At 43.7% G+C, this 20,989-nt stretch overlaps 1 protein-coding gene across 1 annotated transcript in view; it reads right to left on the reverse strand.

Annotated features, from left to right (window-relative positions):
• LOC125438354 (2-oxoglutarate dehydrogenase-like, mitochondrial) overlaps nt 1-7,887 on the reverse strand; it is a 53,835-nt gene extending 45,948 nt beyond the window's left edge. Inside the window, exon 1 of the mRNA XM_048506766.1 lies at nt 7,812-7,887. The gene's annotated coding sequence lies outside the window, so the exon portion shown is untranslated. The remainder of the gene's footprint in view (nt 1-7,811) is intronic.
• Nucleotides 7,888-20,989: the final 13,102 nt, after the last annotated feature.

A 20,989-nucleotide genomic window follows, 5' to 3' on the forward strand; every position in this document is an offset into this window, starting at 1 on the left:
AGCTCATCACAGATTCGTCTTTCCTATTTCCATGCAGCAAGCCCAGGTCAAATGTGTGATTAATCCACTCACAAGACATTATTCAATTCAGATTTCATTTATGAAACTTTTATTCAGAGTCTAAACCTACTGGTAGTCTAGGCTATAGGAACCGAGAAATCATGGAAAATGAATGGAGTGGGACCAAACAGCCTAAAAGCAGGAATGAAAATCTAAATGCAATCTCTTAAATTTAAATCTCAGGAAGGAGGGGAAAGTGCTATGGTTCTCTAAAATGCCATCATAGATTTGCCTTCACCACGGGTCTGCAACCTGCAGCTCTCCAGATGTTCATGGAGTACAATTCCCATCAGCCCCTGCCAGCATGGCCAAATCTCCAGATGTTCATGGACTACATGGCAGGGGCTGATGGGAATTGTACTCCATGAACATCTGGAGAGCTGCAGGTTGCAGACCCCTGGCCTACACTGTCACCAACTCTATATCTCCAAAATCTGGACAGGAAGGAATCAGTGAAGACCTTGCACTTACCTTAGCAAAATTTCATGCCACTCCAACAGATACCTGTTTCATTCACTGGGAATAGTAAAAGTCAAGCAAAACAAGATGACAAGAGATCAATGGTCTTGGGTGCTGTGTGGTTTCCGGGCTGTATGGCCGTTTTCTAGCAGCATTCTCTCCTGACGTTTCGCCCGCCTCTGTGGCTGGATCCTCTGAAGATGCCAGCCACAGATGCGGGCGAAACGTCAGGAGAGAATGCTGCTAGAACACGGCCATACAGCCCGGAAACCACACAGCACCCAAGTGATTCCGGCCGTGAAAGCCTTCGACAATAGATTAATGGTCTGTTCACTGGCAATCTCATTTAGTTTGGATCAGCATTTAACCTTATCTATAAGAGTTCCTACCCTTCCAGATAAGGTTAAATGCTGATCCAAGCTAAATGAGATTGCCAGTGATCAGACCATGAATATTTCCAAGCTGTTAAATGGGAAATTTCTGAACATTTTACTGCTTGCTACATTAACAAGATATCTCTGGTGGTGGAAAAAAAATGGGTAAAGCTAAACAGCCTAGGCTACATACACTACCCATGAAGCAGCCCAGCCTTGGACCTCTGACTATGCAATGCCACAGAAATAAGACTCTTCTCAAAACACCACATCTGATAAACTATTCTCGCCTCCTTCCTATTCAGAGGAACTGTGCCATATGTTGGCAGTTTACAAAAGCTCTACAGTTAGTTATTCATTCATGCATTGCAAATCCTCGGTACAAATCTACCGACGTCCAAACCAAAACTAAATAAGCAGCTGGTGAGAACACCCCATGCAGGAAACAGTCATAAAACTCTTTCATACAAAAGGGCACAAAGATTTTTTTTCAAACTACCCTGTTTCCCCGAATATAAGACATCCTCTGAAAATAAGACGTAGTAGGGGTTTTGCTGAAGTGCAAAATATAAGGAATCCCCCGAAAGTAAGACGTAGCAAAGTTTTTGTTTGGAAGCATGCCTGACGAACAGAACACGGAAAAATAAGACCTCCCCTGAAAATAAGACATAGCACATCTTTGGGAGCAAAAATTAATATAAGACACTGTCTTATTTTCGGGGAAACACGGTAGTACCATATTGAGTCTCCTTAATGCTGCTTTCTAAAAGCACGCCTGTCTAAAATAAAGCTTGGTGGAAATCGGATTCCACCAAATAAGATTTGCATGGCCAATGACTTTAATGAAAAAATGTCAGTACGACTTCTCCTTCCACCTGGAAAGTTTAAAAAACTTCTACAACCTGCCCAGCTTCTTGAGGTTTCTAAGACAAATACACTATTTTTATTCAAACTGCATTTGTAAGATTAATTAGCAAATTATTAGTGCATATTTGCCTGCTTGCATTGGATTGATGTGCACAAGTATGCATTGTATGAACGTGTGTTGGTATTCTACAAACACACCACAAACACATAGTAACCCATTCCAATCCTTAGAGAAGGGTCAAGTTAGAAATCAAGGTGCAGCTGAAAAACAGAATACCTGTATATACTCATGTATAAGTTGACCAGCATATAAGTAGAGGTACCTAATTTTACCTTGAAGAACTGGGAAACCTTACTGACTCGAGTACAAGTCGAGGGTGGGAAAGGTCCATCGGGAAGCGGGGCGCTGAGCTGGCAAAGGAGTTACAGCTGGGGGAAAGGAACACCACAGAAGCCTTTGGGAGGCTTTTTTTTAAGGAGGAAGATCTTGAATGCGGGTAATGCGAGGGTCGAGGGAGAGGGAAGAAGCTGGGGGCCATGGAGGGTGAATGGGACGGGAGGTGGTGGAGGAGAAGGCAGAGGAGAACGAGGCTGGAGAAAAAGCTGCTGAAAAGGAAGTGACAGAGAAGAAGGCGGGAGAGAAGCGAAGGCAGGAGAGGCCAATGCCACCCAAGAATTACTCAGTAGAGTGGGACCAGCATTACATAAGTAGAGGGGGGGGCATTTTTCAGCCCTAAAAAAAAGGGCTTAAAAGCTGAAGCTTATATGAATTATGCATATATATAAACCTTTTATTAGGCATAATACCAATATAACAAATCCAGCATTATCCAAGCCGTGTTCCATACATAAAACCATCACAGGTATTATTCCAAAGTTCCCTAAAGGAACCTTAGCTACAGAATTTAAAATCACAGAAGAAGAGTTGTTTAGTAGGGAATGCAACCTTCCCGGCAACAGAGTATTCCTCAAACTTAGCAGGAAGAAGAGTCAAAAGCCTGGTCCTAGCTTCTTCATATTTGGGGCAGTTATGCATTATATGTTCCATGGATTGCACCCACTACTGAGTACAGTGGGGGCATTTCGGCTCTTAGAGGTCAGTTGGAAACCTCCCTTGGGAGTACAGAACAAAGGGAAGGGAATTCGGCTTGAGCCCTAGTGTATATCCATCTAAGCTTGGGCTCTTGGAGTATACTCAGATAGTTCTGCCCGTCAGATCACATGGTTTGAATTTGATGTTGAAAAAGAAGGGGGGGAACAGTTACTTGGCCATTGGTCTTGTAGAACTTGTAGCTCCTGGTCAAGAAATTCTTTTTAGTTGAAAAAAGAGTTCGGAAGGAGGTAGCATTTGCAAAGAATCCCAGGAGAACTTATATGCAAGTATATACGGTATTCTTTTTATTTAACCGCATTTATACAAGTGGGAGCTTCAGCACACCTAACTTCATATAGAACAGAAACCCAACTCAGTTCAGGTTCTGCCTGAAACATCTGTGCAACAATTAGCAAGTGTTGTCTCTGCATTCCTGAGAAAAAGTCTCCAAGATTATTTGACTGCTCTTGTTCTAAAGAAGGTGTTACAGTACTCAGAAGTCCAAAGAGCAAACGCAGTATTTATGCTGTCAATCCAAATAGTTGCCCACAGGCTTCAGAATCCACATTCTCAAGTTTCCCCAGTTCCGCCAACCAGCCAGCGGTCTGGTCCTAGCCTTTGCAAGGCTCTCTGCGATGTTAATGCTGAAACAATAGCAGCCAGAAGGGCTGTGCCACCATTGGCTTCCATCAGGACCTTTGAAATCACAGAGGGGCATGCGAGCCTTCAGGCCACTCATTCATGAGCTGCCTGTAACTTCAGAGCAGTGTCACCAGAAACAGCAGGGTAGGCAAAAAGCAAAGATGCACAGAAGAAATTGTCAAGAGTTAAGAGGTCAGAAGATGAAGCCGAGAGGGTTGAACTGGCAGAACAGAGAATCAGTGACACTAACTTCCCACTGCACTGACAGACCATCAGCTAGTGATGAGATTGTAGAATACAAACAGAGTATAGGCTAAAAAAAATTCTGGCAAATGCCAGAAAAGCTGCTATAATATCCAGGGCTCCTTAGTTTGGAAATTATGCTATGTAAACTTACGGTCATTTGCATTTGTCAACCCTCTTTTTCCATTAACTGCCCTTCTTCCAAAGCTCTTTTTTCCCCTCTTGAATGCAATTGAATTTGTTCAATTTTATATGCATTTGAGTCACAACAAAGAAACAAAATTTGAAGATAAATGATTGTGCTTCAGGTTGATTAATCATGAAGCCAACGAGAGAGAAGTCAACACAAGACACTGCTTACAATTATTGTAAAGATGTGATGCAAGATGAAAGACCTGTCAGGTTGCTCAGGCAAAGTGACTCAGGGCTATCCAAGTCGATATGATAGTACCTGCGAAGTTTCCCAGGGAGTTTAACATAACAACCTTTAATATCAAGACAGGAAATGTCTCAAAGTGTGGAGACTGGTTAACCCAGAAAGCGAGAAAGATCAAGTATCTTCAGGATGCTTGGAAGCTTTGAAAACAACAACAGAGACTCAAATAAAATGTGTCAAAGAGTAGCCACACTGGTCTTCAGTAGAACACCTACATTTATGTCCTCAGAGACCACGTCAGAGACCAATAAAGGACTCCCAAAAATCTTGTTAATCATTAAGGTGCTACAGGACTGGAATCTAGATGTTCAGATGAAATGCATTCACCTATTTGAAAAGATACGAAGATCTGCATTGTCTACTTCTATTAAATTTTTTTGTTGTGAATGCATGCCTGACATGACATTATACTCGTGTGCGATTGTTGTTGGAAGCTGCCCTGGGCCTGACCTGAGTTGGGGAAGGGTGGGGTAAAAATGAAGTAAAATAAAAATAAATAAATCCAAGAGGACTATTCCCGACTCTGTGTGGTTAAAAAGCAAAATGGAGGAAGCTATAGTGAGCAAGAAAGCTTCTTTACAAAAGTGAGCCACATCAAAATGAAAATAAATAAATAAATATTTTTTTTTAAAGGAACTCTGACTTGGATCCTAAGCACCTCCACTCCTTCACCTCCCCAAATCATGCTCCTTTAGGTTTACCAAACTAAAATGAAGGCTGATTCCGCATGGGCCAAAAACAGCAGTGTGAAAACGGTATGAAAACGGTGTAAAGGGGGTTTTAAAAGGTGTAAAAGGGTTTATAATGTTTTCACACCATTTTCACACCGCTGTTTTTGGCCCATCTTGAGGAATCAACCCCGGGAAGAAATGAGGGGGGTGGAGCAAAGAGGGTAAGGTAACTAGGGACTCCGCACTTGGCAAGGAGCTGACACCAGCAACAGCATCTTTCCCCTTCTTCACAAATGGGGAATGCTGTTTAGACAGGTGAACAGCTGTTGCTCTAGCAGAGCGGCATGAGAGGTTCCAAAGCAACTATCAGTGGGGAAACAACGCTCAGCTACCAACAAAGAAGGATTATAACAAGGAACTGGAAGAGCATATTACTAAGATTGTTTTTGGCAAAACAATAAATTAGAAGCCAGGAAACTTGCCAGAGAGGTTGGCTGGACAGTTGCTTGATAAAGAAGTCAAAGGATTGGTAAAGGAGAAGATTGTGGAGGAACTTAATACACATAACTCTTTGCCTTATTTTTCATGCAGAAGATGTCAGACAGTCTGGGTCAATTTTTCCTGGGAGAAGCATTTGAAGACCTAAGTCAAATACATCTATGAAGTTCTAGGGCTAACTGACATATCACAAATTAACATAATCAAGTCTGCATGCATGCTTCTAAGAGTTCTTAAGGAGCCCAGATGTGAAATTGTTGATCTTCTAACCAAAATATAGAATAGCAGAGCAGCCTTGCTGAGGAAAATATCAGTATGGTTTATGTAAAGTCTTTTAGAATTCTTTGAAACTGTCACCAAATACTCAGATGTGCTTAAGTAGACACCGATCATCTTTATTTCCAAAATACTTTTGAAGAAGTCATTCACCAAAAGCTTTTGAATGAACGTTGACATCATGGTGCAAAAGGACAGGCCTTCTTTAAAGATCAGTAGCAGGATAAAGAAAATGGAGTAGGAAAGAATTAGCACCTTCCACAATGAAAGACAACAAGCAATGGGGTTGCACTTAATTTATTTATATAGAGCTAGAACTATGAAATGTACTCATAAGTTCAGAGTCGGGAATAGCTCACTTTCAAATAACACCAAATCACACACATTGATTTGGACATGGAGTAGGGCTAAGCCTGTAAAACAAAAAACTCTTGGAATCAAGATGCATAACTCAATGAAAACACCGGCCCAGTATGTAACAAAGGCAAATTCCATGTTATGGGTATCAGGAAAGGCTGCATCATAGATTAATAAAATTCTAAATGCCAAATAAAGGTGGTTGTTGTTGTTGTTGTTGTTGTTGTTGAGATTAATAAAGGGACAACATGATAGTGTAATCTTGAGAATAACTTTCCTCATCATAATTTCTTACAGCCATGAACTAACATTTGGAATAAGAACACAGAAAAACACATTTCCCTAGGAATAAATAGTTTCTAAGAACAACTAACACTGTATCCTGAACATATAAGAAAATATTCCTGAGCATGGTTCTATTATATGCGAGATAAATATGCACTGGAAACTTTTTTTACCATTTTTCATGGGATGTACAGGAGGAAATAAAGTACTGCTTGTCTTATGCACAGACACAACTCTGTAACAAAAGCAAAACTAAATGTTTTCTTTTAGATATACAAGGATCCTTAAGCAACCATCTCATAAATTTACTGGCTCTGCTTTAAAGTAATTCTTTATACTGCTATATACCCTTTTTCCTGTCTATTTATCATTTTTTAAAAATATATATTTCCAGCCTGTATCTGTGAGTCCACAGGGAGATCAGGTGATGCAGAAAAGATCTTCAAGGCCCTGACTAGCTCAGCCAGATGTACAAATTCCAGCCAGATTACATTAGTATAAAATTTATGTATCTTTTAAAGGAAAGATGACCCCATCAATTTAGGTTACATGCCTGGCTAGACTACAGCCACTGAAGTCTATCGTCATAAACATTCTCTGCTTCCTTCAAATGCATCCAGCCGGTGCTGAGTAACAGGGATTGTATGGGCACAGATCAGTAACATCAGCGGCTCCCCTAAAAGTCAAACTGCTGATAAAGCATCCCATTGATGTATACGTATATGTTTTTTTAAAATCTTAATATACATACACACAATGACTGAAGCTTAGTCAAGCCATAAATCTGTCAAGGTCAGTACTGCCTACGCTCTCAGCCCAGCAACACTACCTGCTCCCACAGAACCCACAACCCAAAAAGCATTACATTTGCATTTTCAAACAACAAATTCTTCCACAAATGACTATACAAGACTGGGTCGCACCCCTCGCTGCTCCGTCAAGGTCATCAGTGTGTGTTTTCTCTAGTATCTGAGGCAGAGGCCTTCCATGTAACCTCCTGCCCAGTCCTGGCCCGGATTGACCTGAGGACCACAGGCGTGCCACGGAGATGCTCCACTGCTTAGCCACGGTGCATCCCCTTACTCTGGCAAGGGGAAGCTTAAAGGGTGTGTTCCCCCCTTCCCAGGGCCCTTCCTTTCCTGTGGCTTCTACAGAGCACACCCTCTTCATGAATCACCCCAGACCCTAGAACAATTGCTCCAAGAACCCCCCATTTATGCTCGCTCCCCAGCAACCCCCCCACTTCCTTCTTCCTCATCCACTGCCCCTCAAGCACTCTCCTCCTCCAGCATAACCCTACATCCCCCCTTTCATTCATTCCCTTGTCCTTCCATACCCTCATCCCTTCCATACCCTCTTCATACCCACATCCCTTCCCTTGGCGGAGGGGGGGGGAACCCCCCTGTTGCCATGGAAACCCCGCGCTCTTCCTCCTTGGGGAACTCTAACGTCTCCCCCCACCCTCAGAGGAGGTGGGGGAGGGGTTCGAACTGAGGCTACTTGGGAGCGCGTGGCCACGAAGCGGGGTGTGGGGGGGGGAGGAGAGGTACCTGTCGGGTCACGTGAGCCGCGCGAGCCCGGCGCTCGAGGGAGCCCTGCGGGATGCTCGGGTGAGGGGGGGAAAGGGGAGGGGCAGAAAAGAGGCGGGGAAAACCCGTGGCGACGCCGGACGCCGCGGCCGTTGGTTGGCCGGGCGCGGAGGTAATGGGCCGAGGGGAGGGGCCACGCTCGGGAAGTCGCTGTCCGCGCGCCGGCCGGTGCTGAAAGTGGGGGGAGCGTGGAGCGCTTTTCCTCGCTCGCTCAGACACCGGCTTTTAAAAAATAATACAGATAATAATAAAAAACAGGGTTTCCACAACGGTCACGTCTTCGCCTCCGTTATGCAAAGCAAGAAACGGAACAGCAGCGAGAAAGGGTGAGGAAAGGCGTCCTGTTTCTTTCTGTGACCTGCCCTCGCGATTCAGACGCTATGCCGCTCCCGTGATTTAAAGCACTCCGCCGGCATCCTTAACACGAATTTAAAGACGGCTGCCTCCCATCCCCCACCCATCCCCACCTGTCGTTTCTTCTTGGCCTGTTCCCCACCTTGGGTTGTTTCTGAGGAGGCATTTGAGATGGGGACCCCAGCCATTCTCTTAAGATAGACCGCTGAGGTGGTGCGGGGTGCGGGGTGCGTGGGGGGGGGGGGGGGAGCCTTTTAAGAACATCAGAGGGGCTGTGCTGGACCAGACCATCTAATTCAGCATGCTGTCTTACTGGATGGCCGGCCAGTCATTCTGGGGGGCCGACATGTTGCCTCCTCCTGTCATTGGTATTCAGAGGTTTGCTGCCTCTGAACGTGGACATTCCCTTTAGGCACCATGGCTGGTAGCCACTGATGGGCCTCTTCTTCATGAATGTGCCTAATCCCCTTTTAACATCATCTATACCGTTGGCCATTATTACCATTCCATCCTCAAGCAGCAAAATCCAAATTTTAATAATGCATTCAGTAAAGAATTATTTCTTTTTTGGCCATTCTGAACCTATTGCACATCAACACTATTGGATGCCCTTGACCATTAATATTTTTAAAAAAGTTTCCTGTGTTCACTCTTTATCCCATGCATAATTTTAGAAACCTTTTTATCGCATCCTCATCCTGACCTGGTGCCACAGGCTAGCCTCATCTCAACAGCTCTTGGAGCTAAGTGGGGTCAGCCCTGATTAGTGCTTAGATGGGAGACCACCAAGGAAGTCTACGGCTGCTATGTAAAGGCAGGTGATGGCAGAACTATCTATGAATGTCTCTTGCCTTGAAAACCATATGGGGTCACCATAAGACAACTGTGACTTGTTAGCACTTCCCACTACCACCAGATAATATCCAGCCCCCTTTAGTTGTATCTTTCCAAAACTCAACAGCCCTATATATTATACTGTGTATATATATTTTATACTATATATGTATGTATGTATGTATGTATGTATGTATGTATGTGTATGTATGTATGTATGTATGCATGCATGTATGTATGTATGTGTGTGTGTATATATATATACACACACATACACACACATACACACACATACACACACACACACATACATACATACATACATACATACATACATACATATATACATAATATATATAATACTAATGGCTACTTTATTTTCAGTCCCTTTCCTAATAATACCCAGTGTCGAGTACAGCTAAACGACCCCGACCAGCATTACAACTTGGACTGAATTGTTTCTTCAGTGACTCCTCTTTCCTGCTGGACTTTTTTTCCAAGCTACACTTTTTCCTTTGATCATGGTTGATGTTATTTTTGCTGTGCTTCACAAAGCAGCAGAACAACATCCAACCAAGGTCTGTCATCTGTAGAGCTAATTAAGATTGTCACCCCTCCTGTGGCATAAATATCAACAACATATATCACCATTTTGTGTTGAGGATGGGATGCAGTGGAAATAATGGCAAAATTCAGCTGACCTAGAAGGGAATGAAGAGAATGAAAAGTGCTGGCATTCATTCCACAGAATGAGATCACAACAAAAAAATTGCTTAAATGGACTAAAATCTGGCTATAGTAATAAGTAAAAATTATTTCAAAAAATAAAGGCAGAACAACAACAAACATCCCTTTGTGCTATAATTCAATAACTTTGAGCACTGGTTATAAAAGTGGCATGTAGACACCCCCAAATCAACAACAATTTGGAATGAGTAACCTGTGGAGGCTGTTCTCACCAAGACTTGTGTGAGTGTGCGGCACAACAACTAAATCCCAGCTCTTCAATACATTCTTGTAATGCTTAATGCACTGTTTTATTCCAGATTCTTTTACAGCTGTTGACCTGCTTATTCAGGCATTCACTTACCCACTGGCTCCAAGCCATGGCCTGACTTTCACTTCCCATTGACTTCAATTGATGATCCAGGTGCAGAAGAATAGGACAAAGAAATCCCAAGTGGAAAAAATCCCTGAGGACAAATCTACATACGGTGTTGTTCCTTTGAACTGACTACTCCATATCATCCTTTTTTAAAAAAAAAACTCTTGGGAGAACTTCAAATGAAAGTATAAAGATTGTGGCAAAAAGGCCAACCCCCCCCCCCCCAATGTCCTACTCTAATAATGGTATTAAAGGTCTCAGGAGGGTTGGGGAAAGTCTGTGTGGCTCCTCTTCATTTTACCACCTCCCTCATTTTGAGAAAAAAGCCTGACTGTGGTTAAAGCCATTGTGGAATCTTTGCCCCATCATTTGAGAACAGTCCGAGCGTCCTTTTAACATCCCTGTGAGCAGATTCGCCACCTCCACCCCCATGTTGAATTATTTTATGCTTGTGATTGGAAGCTGGTAGCCAACTCTACTAAAACAAACAAACAAACAAGAATTTGATGACCTTTTCATGAACCTCATTCAGTCTACAAGGATGATCAATTTTGCCAATCACTCAAGGTGGGCATTTGGTGTAAGAAGCAAGCTTCCTTGTCTGTGTATTTTTCAGAAAGTCCATTAAATTTTCAGTCAAAAGCTGTCATTGACCACATATTTGTAGGGTTTTTTTCAGATTAATATGATGCAGCCCCTCATCATCATATACCCTCATATTTCTTCTTCTAATTTTCCAGAAACCTTACCACCAACAGTCACCCAAAGCCATTCAAATGCCCCTCTCTGCTTCTTGTTGCTAAGAGCCTTGGACCCATGAACCTTTAACCCATGAGGGTTAAAATTTTCACATTATATATCCCCCTGGGCTAAAGTTCTCATCTCACAAGGAACCAAATTATACAGGGCAGCAGCTGACAGTTGTTTGGTGAGAACAATTGATTTCTATGGCAATTTCTTTTCAATATCCTTTATTTTCTATGCAGGATTTCATTTTATTCTTACAGATATTATGTGACAGATATTTTCTAATCATTCTTCTACACTTTGGACTGGGATAGTAATCTTTTGCATAGGTTATCATCAAGACGACTGAATATTGATAGGTATACAGATGTTTCCGGAATTTTCAATGAGTTAAATGTACTGTCTCTATAATTACTACTTCTATATTTCTCTTATGCAGTCTGCTCATCACCCTGTTAAGCTGGGGAGCAGTTATCATGATTACTACCAACATTTTGGTTACCACCGACTGAGTCTGCTTGAAAGTATATAGGAGAGGTTTTGAGGAACATCTGGAAACTTTACTTTCACTTTATATAGGTTTAACAGCCCAAAAGCCATACACAAAGAAAATTCTCATATCTGCTATTTGAAGACTTCAGTTGCATCAAAATATGATCACCAGGAACCCATGTTAACAATATTATTCATGTCTTGAAAGAGATACAGGGGTTCCCAGTTTGTTTCTGGTCATAACTCAAAATGCTAAACTTTAAGCCTGGGTTCAGACCCAGTATCTGAAGGGCCACAAGGACTTGTCCACTCTCTGGCCATCATCAAAGGCCCTGTTCTGGATGTTCTCACCAACTGAAGTTTAGAGAAGTATTGATTAGAGCAGGGGCCTTCAAACACATTTTCAATAAAATGTATTCATTTTTCACAAAACAAGACAGCAATTTAAAAAGGATACAGGAAAAATATAATAAGTGTACAAACACACAGTAGATGGATCTGCACTGATCAGTTATACTAAAGCCGTGGTGGCGAACCTTTGGCACTCCAGATGTTATGGACTACAATTCCCATCAGCCCCTTCCAGCATGGCCAATTGGCCATGCTGGTAGGGGCTGATGGGAATTGTAGTCCATAACATCTGGAGTGCCAAAGGTTCGCCACCACTGTACTAAAGGAACATAAGGTACAATCTATTTTTTTAAAAAAACTGGAATTTACCTAATTTTTTTGCAATTACATAATTATTAAACTTGAAATTAATTAAACAGAGGGTTTCTATAGTCCTCTAGCATCTTAAAAGTCTTATTATACTGTAGATCTGACAGACAACGAAAAGGAAAAAAGAAACTTGAATATGAAACTGAGAAAAAGGGGAGTAGAAAAAAAATGGAGAGGCAGATTCTAAAGCCGAAGGCAGCTCACACTTATTGATCCTAGATGTTTTCAGAACTTGCAGGTCCTTTCTAATTCACCAGTTGCATTTGAAGGTCTCCAGAACTTCCACAGAGGCTAGAGTCAGACCCAGTCTCCTCTTATGCCAGTAAGCATTGATTCTTATGTAAGCATAACACCTGGAGGGCCGCGAGTTTGACACCTGTGCGATAGACGAATATTACCAAACTGGCCCTGTAAATATATACATATATATGTTTGTGTGTGTGCTTGTGTGTGCTTATACACACACATACACGTGCACACTTATGTATTATTGCACAAAGTGATCTTCCTGGGCTTTATCCATTTCAGGAAAGCTACCTACACCTTTAGAGACAGGAGGAAAAAGAGAGCTCTCGATCAACACAAGTCCTTTGGCATTTGAAAAGAATAGTGGGTTTCTTGCTAATGAAGGAGTTGAAGCCCCGGTGGCAACGTCTGATTGCAATTGCTGAAAAGGTGCTGCACTCAGAGGTTTATTTGCACTAATCAACACCATGTTGTGCCTCAAAGCTAAAGTTCTCTTCAGAGGTAATGCCCCTACTGGGCTATTCTGCGAGAACAAAACAGCTTCTTCTGTTTACTTTTGTTCTTTGCACATATCTATTTTTAATGGAACGCTTTGAAGCCACTTTCCAAACCTGTTGTACTGGTAGAGGGCTTGTAATTTCTTTTTTTAACTCCTTCTTCCCACGTTACTCTTCAGTTCTAATGTAGAGCATCTAAGGTCTTCAGACAACTCAGAAAGTCACGTGTTGCTTAGATATTGGATCCATTCAAAAGACAGATTGACTGGGTGGCAGGGGATCACTTAGTAACACACTGTTCCATTTTTATTTGCTTGGGGTGTCCATTTTTAAAAAAATCTTGCTTTTACTGTGCTATGTTTGATAACACCGGCACACAATTTTGCTTAAATTCTCAGATGGTCGTTTTCCTCAAATGTTCATTTCCATATATTTTGATGCAATCCCACACCCCTCACCCCATGTTTGATTAAAAAAAAAGTAGGGCTACATCCTTTAATCAGCTGTTTAATCAACTAAAGATTTAGGTAAATCAGCAAAGCTCAGAATGAAGGGCACTATTTGTCGAGGCTGTTTTGGTTCTGATGTGTTACTGTCATAGGAAATTGGGGGTAGAGGAGATTAAAAATGGTCTTTCCTTTTAACCTCTAACACTGGTTTATATTTACTAACTTTTAAGTTGTTTTGCACTTCGTTCAGTATTTCCAGTACCTCCAAAAGTCATCTTTCATTGAAGTTTTAGGTAAACTGAATTAATTATAGGTAGAAAAGTTTGCCATTCAAGTAGAAAATTCTTTGAGCAGTCAACATTCCTATTAGCTGTTCTGTGTTTGTTATGTATATATCCTTTCTTCTATCATCGAACTGAAGGTAGTAGACATTGGATTCCTAGCAAGCTTCCCAAGAGGGCTGCCAACCTCCAGGTGGGGTCTGGAGTTCTCCTGGACTTACAGCTGATCTCCAGACAATGGCTATCAGTTCCCCTGGAGAAAATGGCATCTTCAGGGGGCAGACCTCTGCGGTTCATCATAGATTCTAGATTAAATCCCCATCCAGATAGCCTCTTCCACAGGCATCCCACAATCTCCTGGGATTTCCCAGGCTGTCACTAGTCTAGTGGTGGGATCCAAAATTTTTAGTAACAGGTTCCCATGGTGGTGGGATTCAAACTGTAGCGTAGCATCATTGGGGCTGGGCATGGCACGACGGGGGCGTGGCCGGGCATTCTGGGGGCGGGGCTGTGGCAAGGATGCAGCCTCTGTGCCGGTCCTTGGGCGGGAAACAAATGCACACAGGCGCAGGCTGCCACGCACGCCGGTGCACCTCCTGCTAGACTGCTTCAAGTTCTGCACGCTACTGCTGAGAGGAGGGGCGTAACGAAGGTAAAAATCACGTGGCAAAATCACCACTTAATAACCCCCTCTCGGCCCACACAAATAATTAGTAACCTACTCTCGGGAACCTGTGAGAATCTGCTGGATCCCACCTCTGCTGGTAACCCTATTCCCCATCCAATAATTGACCAGACCCAGACTACTAGAGTATTGGACAAGCTGCAGCATTGTGGATCTTCCGATAGTAAACCCTGGGAGGATCACAATGGATCAAAATCACTTCAGAAATGGTTGGGCTGCAATTATAGATTATTTTGTGCAATTGATCTGAGCCCCTGATCACACATGCGACTGCAATATTTTCAAGATTATATATGTATATATATAATCTCCAGCAGCAGCTGCCAGAACAACACAAAGAATTTCTCTGGGTGACAGGAGGTATGCTGCTGCAACAGCCATCTTGTGCCTGGCTCCGCCTCCTGAGGCAGCCATTTTGTGTCTGTGCCCGCCACGCTGGGTCAGAACTCCAAAGGTGTTTGTGTGCTCAAAAAAAACGGGGACCCCGTCCCAAAGCATCCCCAAGATCTCAACTGAGAAGAAGAAATGCAGAAAAAGTATACCCAATTCCCAAAATCGAATCTGGCAGGATGCGGCGCACTAATCCCAGCCTGTACAAGGAGTACAAGGAAAGGAATTGAGAATAAAACTGCAAAGATTGTCATGCCCTTATATAAAGCTGTGGTGCGACCGCACTTGGAGTACTGTGTTCAGTTCTGGTCGCCACATCTCAAAAAGGATATCGAAGAGATAGAAAAAGTGCAGAGAAGGGCAACGAGGATGATTGAAGGATTGGAGCACCTTCCTTATGAGGAGACGCTGCAGTGTTTGGGACTCTTTAGTTTGGAGAGGAGACGTCTGAGGGGGGATATGATTGAAGTCTACAAAATTATGCATGGGGTAGAAAATGTTGACAGAGAGAAATTTTTCTCTCTTTCTCACAATACTAGAACCAGGGGGCATTCATTGAAAATGCTGGGGGGAAGAAGTAGGACTAATAAAAGGAAACACTTCTTCACACAACGTGTGATTGGTGTTTGGAATATGCTGCCACAGGAGGTGGTGATGGCCACTAACCTGGATAGCTTTAAAAAGGGCTTGGACAGATTTATGGAGGAGAAGTCGATCTATGGCTACCAATCTTGATCCTCTTTGATCTGAGACTGCAAATGCCTTAACAGTCCAGGTGCTCGGGAGCAACAGCCGCAGAAGGCCATTGCTTTCACTTCCTGCCTGTGAGCTCCCAAAGGCACCTGGTGGGCCACTGCGAGTAGCAGAGTGCTGGACTAGATGGACTCTGGTCTGATCCAGCTGGCTTGTTCTTATGTTCTTATGGAGACCAAGACAACGTGGAGGGGACGTGGCTACCAGTTGTGTAGCCATGCTTCTTCTGATGGATGTGTTTCTGAACAATATGGAGGGAACCGAAGCCCGAAAACACAGGATAAGGCTTGTCAAGACATTTTTTTAAAAAAAGCACTAGCCATGTTTTGACACTGGAGCCGTTAAATGGCACCCGGGAGTGCCTGAAGATCTTTCCCTTCTGCTCACAGCACTGCATGCCACAATAAGGGGACACCCAGATCAAAGCGCAAAGCATTTAACATCCTGCGCTAGGATCATGACTCCCAGCCAGCCCCTTGCCTCCGGTGAAATGTTTGAAGCTGACAGTTCATTCAATATCATAAAGCTACCGAGCATAACTGGCACAGTCTGTCACTGCTGGCAGCCTCCATTTCTTTGCTGGCTTCCATCTAAGCTAATAGGGAGTCTGAATTATGATTCTCCCTCCAGACAGGGTGAATCTTTCAAGACAGGGGCTGAGATCACTGGCTAGATGGGAGCTGAATTGCCAGAGCCGGGGCGTGGGCATTACATAGAAGAGATTTTGCAGACTTGCTGCAAAAAGGAAAAGAGCAGAGGGCTTAACACACACAGTGCTGACATGTTTTCTTTTCTTTGATTGAGGTCTGTCCTTCATATATGACAGCACATTGTCAAGTAATCTATGCAAATTAAATTCATGTTTTTCTTCTCCATTTGGACCGCAATGGCCCCTGGCTCACACACGTTCATGTGGCTTTTGTGCACGGAGACTTTTCGGATCTCAAACGAAACATCTGATTTCAAGACACTCGGGTTGCCCGTGGCCAGTGAGAATCACATTCAGGTGACCAAGCGGAGACATTTTTCGGATTCAGAGAAAAATGGGCTTAGTTTGCCCGTAGTGAGAGTCAGAATTCTGCAGTTTGCTAACATAGGTATACATAAAAAGATAGGTAGGATAGTCAAAACTGTTTTGTGGATGCAATTCTAAGATAGTGTAAATAGTCTTTGATTTAGTGCAGTAGGGTTGTCAACTCTATGCTTGCCTACTAGTAGCTGTGAGAGACCAAGACATTGCTTTTTACAGACTGCTCCCATGTCTGCTGATTCAGAAGTAAATCCCACCGAGTATGGAACATGCGCACAAGAATGCAGTCATAGCTGGCTCTTAATCCTTTGATGCTGTCTAGCATCGGACACTGCACTGGATGCCTTTCCTCTAAACATGTTAGCTTTGAGGTTTATAAGCATAAGCATTTTATTGTCATTGTGCACGCACAACGAAATTTACAGCAGCATTCCTCGATGCACACAATTTCAGACTCACACCCCATCCTCACTTTCCCCTTCCTCCACCCATCCCTACACAGCCCCAAACACATCAACACGAAGCTTCGGAGTTCAGCCTAGCCACAGCTCTAGAGTAGAAGCTGTCTCTAAGCCTCTTTGTCCTAGTTTTGATAGACCTGTATCGTCTGCCGGATGGTAACAGTTCAAAAAGAGAGTGTGCTGGATGAGACGGGTCTCTCGGAATATTTTGGGCTTTTTTTAGGCTTCGGGAATTATAGAGTTCTTCCAAGGAGGGGAGAGGGCAGCCGATAATCCTCTGTGCAGTAGTGATCACCCTTTGGAGCACCTTCCTATCTGCCACTGTGCAACTGGAGAACCATACACAGATGCAGTAGGTTAAGACACTCTCTATAGCACAGCGGTAAAAGGACATCAGGAGTTTTCCATTCAGTTGTTGTTTCCTTAAAAGTCTCAGATAGTACAGTCTTTGCTGGGCCTTCTTATCGGAGCACATATGCCTCTCTGCCGCTATTAAATCACCACTGGCTAAGCTGAGGGCTTAAGGAGGCTGCAGCTACTTGACCAGTTGAGGGAGGAAAGAAACACTTGAAGACAGGATTCAATGGGAAATGATGCATAGAAGGACCAAGATTATGGAAGCAATCCTAAGTAGTCTACTTCCATCAGGCTATAGTAGAAGAGAAGAAGAGGAGTTTGGATTTATACCCTGCTTTTCCTTCCTATAAGGCAGTGGTGGCGAACCTTTGGCACTCCAGATGTTATGGAATACAATTCCCATCAGCCCCTGCCAGCATGGCCAATTGTAGTCCATAACATCTCGAGTGCCAACGGTTCGCCACCACGGCTATGAGGAGTCTCAAAGACACTTACAAACTCATTTCCTTCCTCTCCTCACAACAGACACCTTAGGCGGTAGGCGGGGCTGAAAGAGTTCAGAGAGAACTGAGACTGGCCCAAGGTCACCTAGCAGGATTGATGGTGAAGAAATGGGGAAACAAACCTGGTTCACCAAATCAGCCACTCTTAACCACTACACCACACTGGTTCTCATTCTATATCTCCTGGAGGCCACTTTAGATTTTGGTTATTACCCAAGATTGAAAGCTAGTAGCCAGCGTTTCAGATTTACTCCACATTGTAGGAACGACAGCAGCTGAAACAGTCCAGTTTGGCCCAAGTCTGCTGGGGCTTGGGAGCTAAGCAGGGGTAAGCCATGGTTAGTAGTCAGATGGGAGACTGCCAAGGAAGCTAGGGGTTCTTATGTAGAAGAAGACAGCAGCAAAACACCTCTGCCAAGCCCAGGGATCTGTAACCTGCAGCTCTCCAGATGTTCATGGACTACAATTCCCATCAGCCCCTGCCAGTATGGCCAATTGTAGTCTGTGAACATCTGGAGAGCCGCAGGTTGCAGACCCCTGGGCCCTAGCCTCTTGCCTTGAACATCACATTGTCTTCTTGGTTGGAACAACAATGGAACTTTCTGGTTTTAAAAAGCAGTCAGCACACAGACTGTTTTTGTCTTAAATGCTTCATGTTAAACACATTTCGTAAATATATATATATATATATATATATATATACACACACACACACACACACACATATATATATATATACATATACACATATACACACACACACACACACACACACACATACATACATACACAAACAGTACTTCTCATTATAGCGTGACTAAGTTTTGGAAGCAACACGCAGAGAAAATATTCCACAGCCCAGTAGACACGGAACAGCAAGAACAAGGAGGAAAAGAACACGATGCCACCACAGAAGCGAAACAGGGTTACACACATTTGCTGTCGCGTGATTACTGTGACCGTGCTCCGGAGCAACACTTGAGCATGGTTCATGTCCTGTTTGTCTGTCACTAGCAGGTAGCCCAGTGGTGGTAAACCTTTGGCACTCCAGATGTTATGGACCACAATTCCCATCAGCCCCAATTGGCCATGCTGGATGGGGCTGATGGGAATTGTAGTCCATAACATCTGGAGTGCCAAAGGTTCGCCACCACGGAGGTAGCCAATAGCTGGCCAGGCAGTTCAGGTTGCTTGTGAGTAACTCCAGCCTGTTTGCCATATTATTTTCAGCACATGCACAATGTATGTTGTGTTTTGTGCTGCTGACCTGATGCACTAAGAGTGTTATCACTCGTACACCTGTGTCTTTCTGATTAATGTTAAGCACTTCCCATTTGTCTGGATCAGCAGTAGTTCATACACATACCCATTTTTGCACAGCCTTGTGGGATTTGTAGTTTTTCCCATGCATGCTCCTTGTGTCATTTAATTACTTGACCCAGCCAGCCATGATCCTGGTGAAGCAATGAATTTCACTGTGTCAGTCAAAAAGTGATCCTGGGGCAGAAAGAAATGAAATTCTGCCACCCTTGCTGCTGCACGGCTGCTCAGCATGCTGGTTCAGTTCGGTGGTGGCAAAGAGATCTCGGGCTTGGCTCGCAACTGATCGCGGCTGTCAGAAAGGGCATGACTGCCTGCCAAGCGTGTTCACAGCACAATTCTCAGCATTCCTAATTCTCTGGCCCAAGAAAGAAAAGAAAAATGTATAGGAGCTGCAGAGGTCTAGGGAAGGATTTCAGATGGCCTCACTGGTCCAAAGAAAAACTTGCAAACAAAATCCACTTTTTACTTGCCTCTTGTTGACAGTAGACTCAGAAGAGCGTTCATGCAAGCCAGAACAAGCACTCTACCCCCAGCAGTCCAAGCTGGTACGTATCAGCGAATTCTGTATTCAGAGAGACTCTGCATGGGCAAACGCAGGACCCCTGATTCCCTGCCTCATATCTTGCTGGACTGTCAACTGCAGAAAGACTTAAGGTGTTGGAGGGCCTGAGTGCCTGGGAAACGCTCGAGTACGGGGGCACACCACCAGAAAAGGGTCTCTCACATTCCCCTGACTGACCTCTCCTTCCAAAGTGTGGTTTCGGAGAAAACTGCTGACATTGCACACCCTCTGGCTCCAACGTGTGTAAGAACATAAGAACATAAGAACAAGCCAGCTGGATCAGACCAGAGTCCATCTAGTCCAGCTCTCTGCTACTCGCAGTGGCCCACCAGGTGCCTTTGGGAGTTCACATGTAGGATGTGAAAGCAATGGCCTTCTGTGGCTGTTGCTCCCGAGCACCTGGACTGTTAAGGCATTTGCAATCTCAGATCAAAGAGGATCAAGATTGGTAGCCATAAATTGACTTCTCCTCCATAAATCTGTCCAAGCCCCTTTTAAAGCTATCCAGGTTAGTGGCCATCACCACCTCCTGTGGCAGCATATTCCAAACACCAATCACACGTTGCGTGAAGAAATGTTTCCTTTTATTAGTTCTAATTCTTCCCCCCAGCATTTTCAATGAATGCCCCCTGGTTCTAGTATTGTGAGAAAGAGAGAAAAATGTCTCTCTGTCAACATTCTCTACCCCATGCATAATTTTATAGACTTCAATCATATCCCCCCTCAGCCGTCTCCTCTCCAAACTAAAGAGTCCCAAACTCTGCAGCCTCTCCTCATAAGGAAGGTGCTCCAGTCCCTCAATCATCCTCGTTGCCCTTCTCTGCACTTTTTCTATCTCTTCAATATCTTTTTTGAGATGCGGTGACCAGAACTGGACATAGTACTCCAAGTGCGGTCGCACCACTGCTTTATATAAGGGCATGACAATCTTTGCAGTTTTATTCTCAATTCCTTTTCTAATGATCCCCAGCATAGAGTTTGCCTTTTTCACAGCTGCCATGCATTGAGTTGACATTCCCATGGAACTATCAACTAAGACGCCTAAATCCCTTTCCTGGTCTGTGACTGATAGCACTGACCCCTGTAGCGTGTATGTGAAGTTTGGATTTTTTGCCCCTATGTGCATCACTTTACATTTTGCTACATTGAACTGCATTTGCCATTTCTGAGCCCACTCACCTAATTTATCAAGGTCTGCTTGGAGCTCTTCGCAATCCTTTGTGGTTCTCACCACCCTACATAATTTGGTATCATCTGCAAACTTGGCCACCACGCTACCCACCCCTACTTCCAGGTCATTTATGAATAGGTTAAAGAGCACTGGTCCCAAAACGGATCCTTGGGGGACAC

The sequence above is a fragment of the Sphaerodactylus townsendi genome, linkage group LG08, assembly GCF_021028975.2.
Source record: "Sphaerodactylus townsendi isolate TG3544 linkage group LG08, MPM_Stown_v2.3, whole genome shotgun sequence".
Classification (NCBI taxonomy): domain Eukaryota; kingdom Metazoa; phylum Chordata; class Lepidosauria; order Squamata; family Sphaerodactylidae; genus Sphaerodactylus; species Sphaerodactylus townsendi.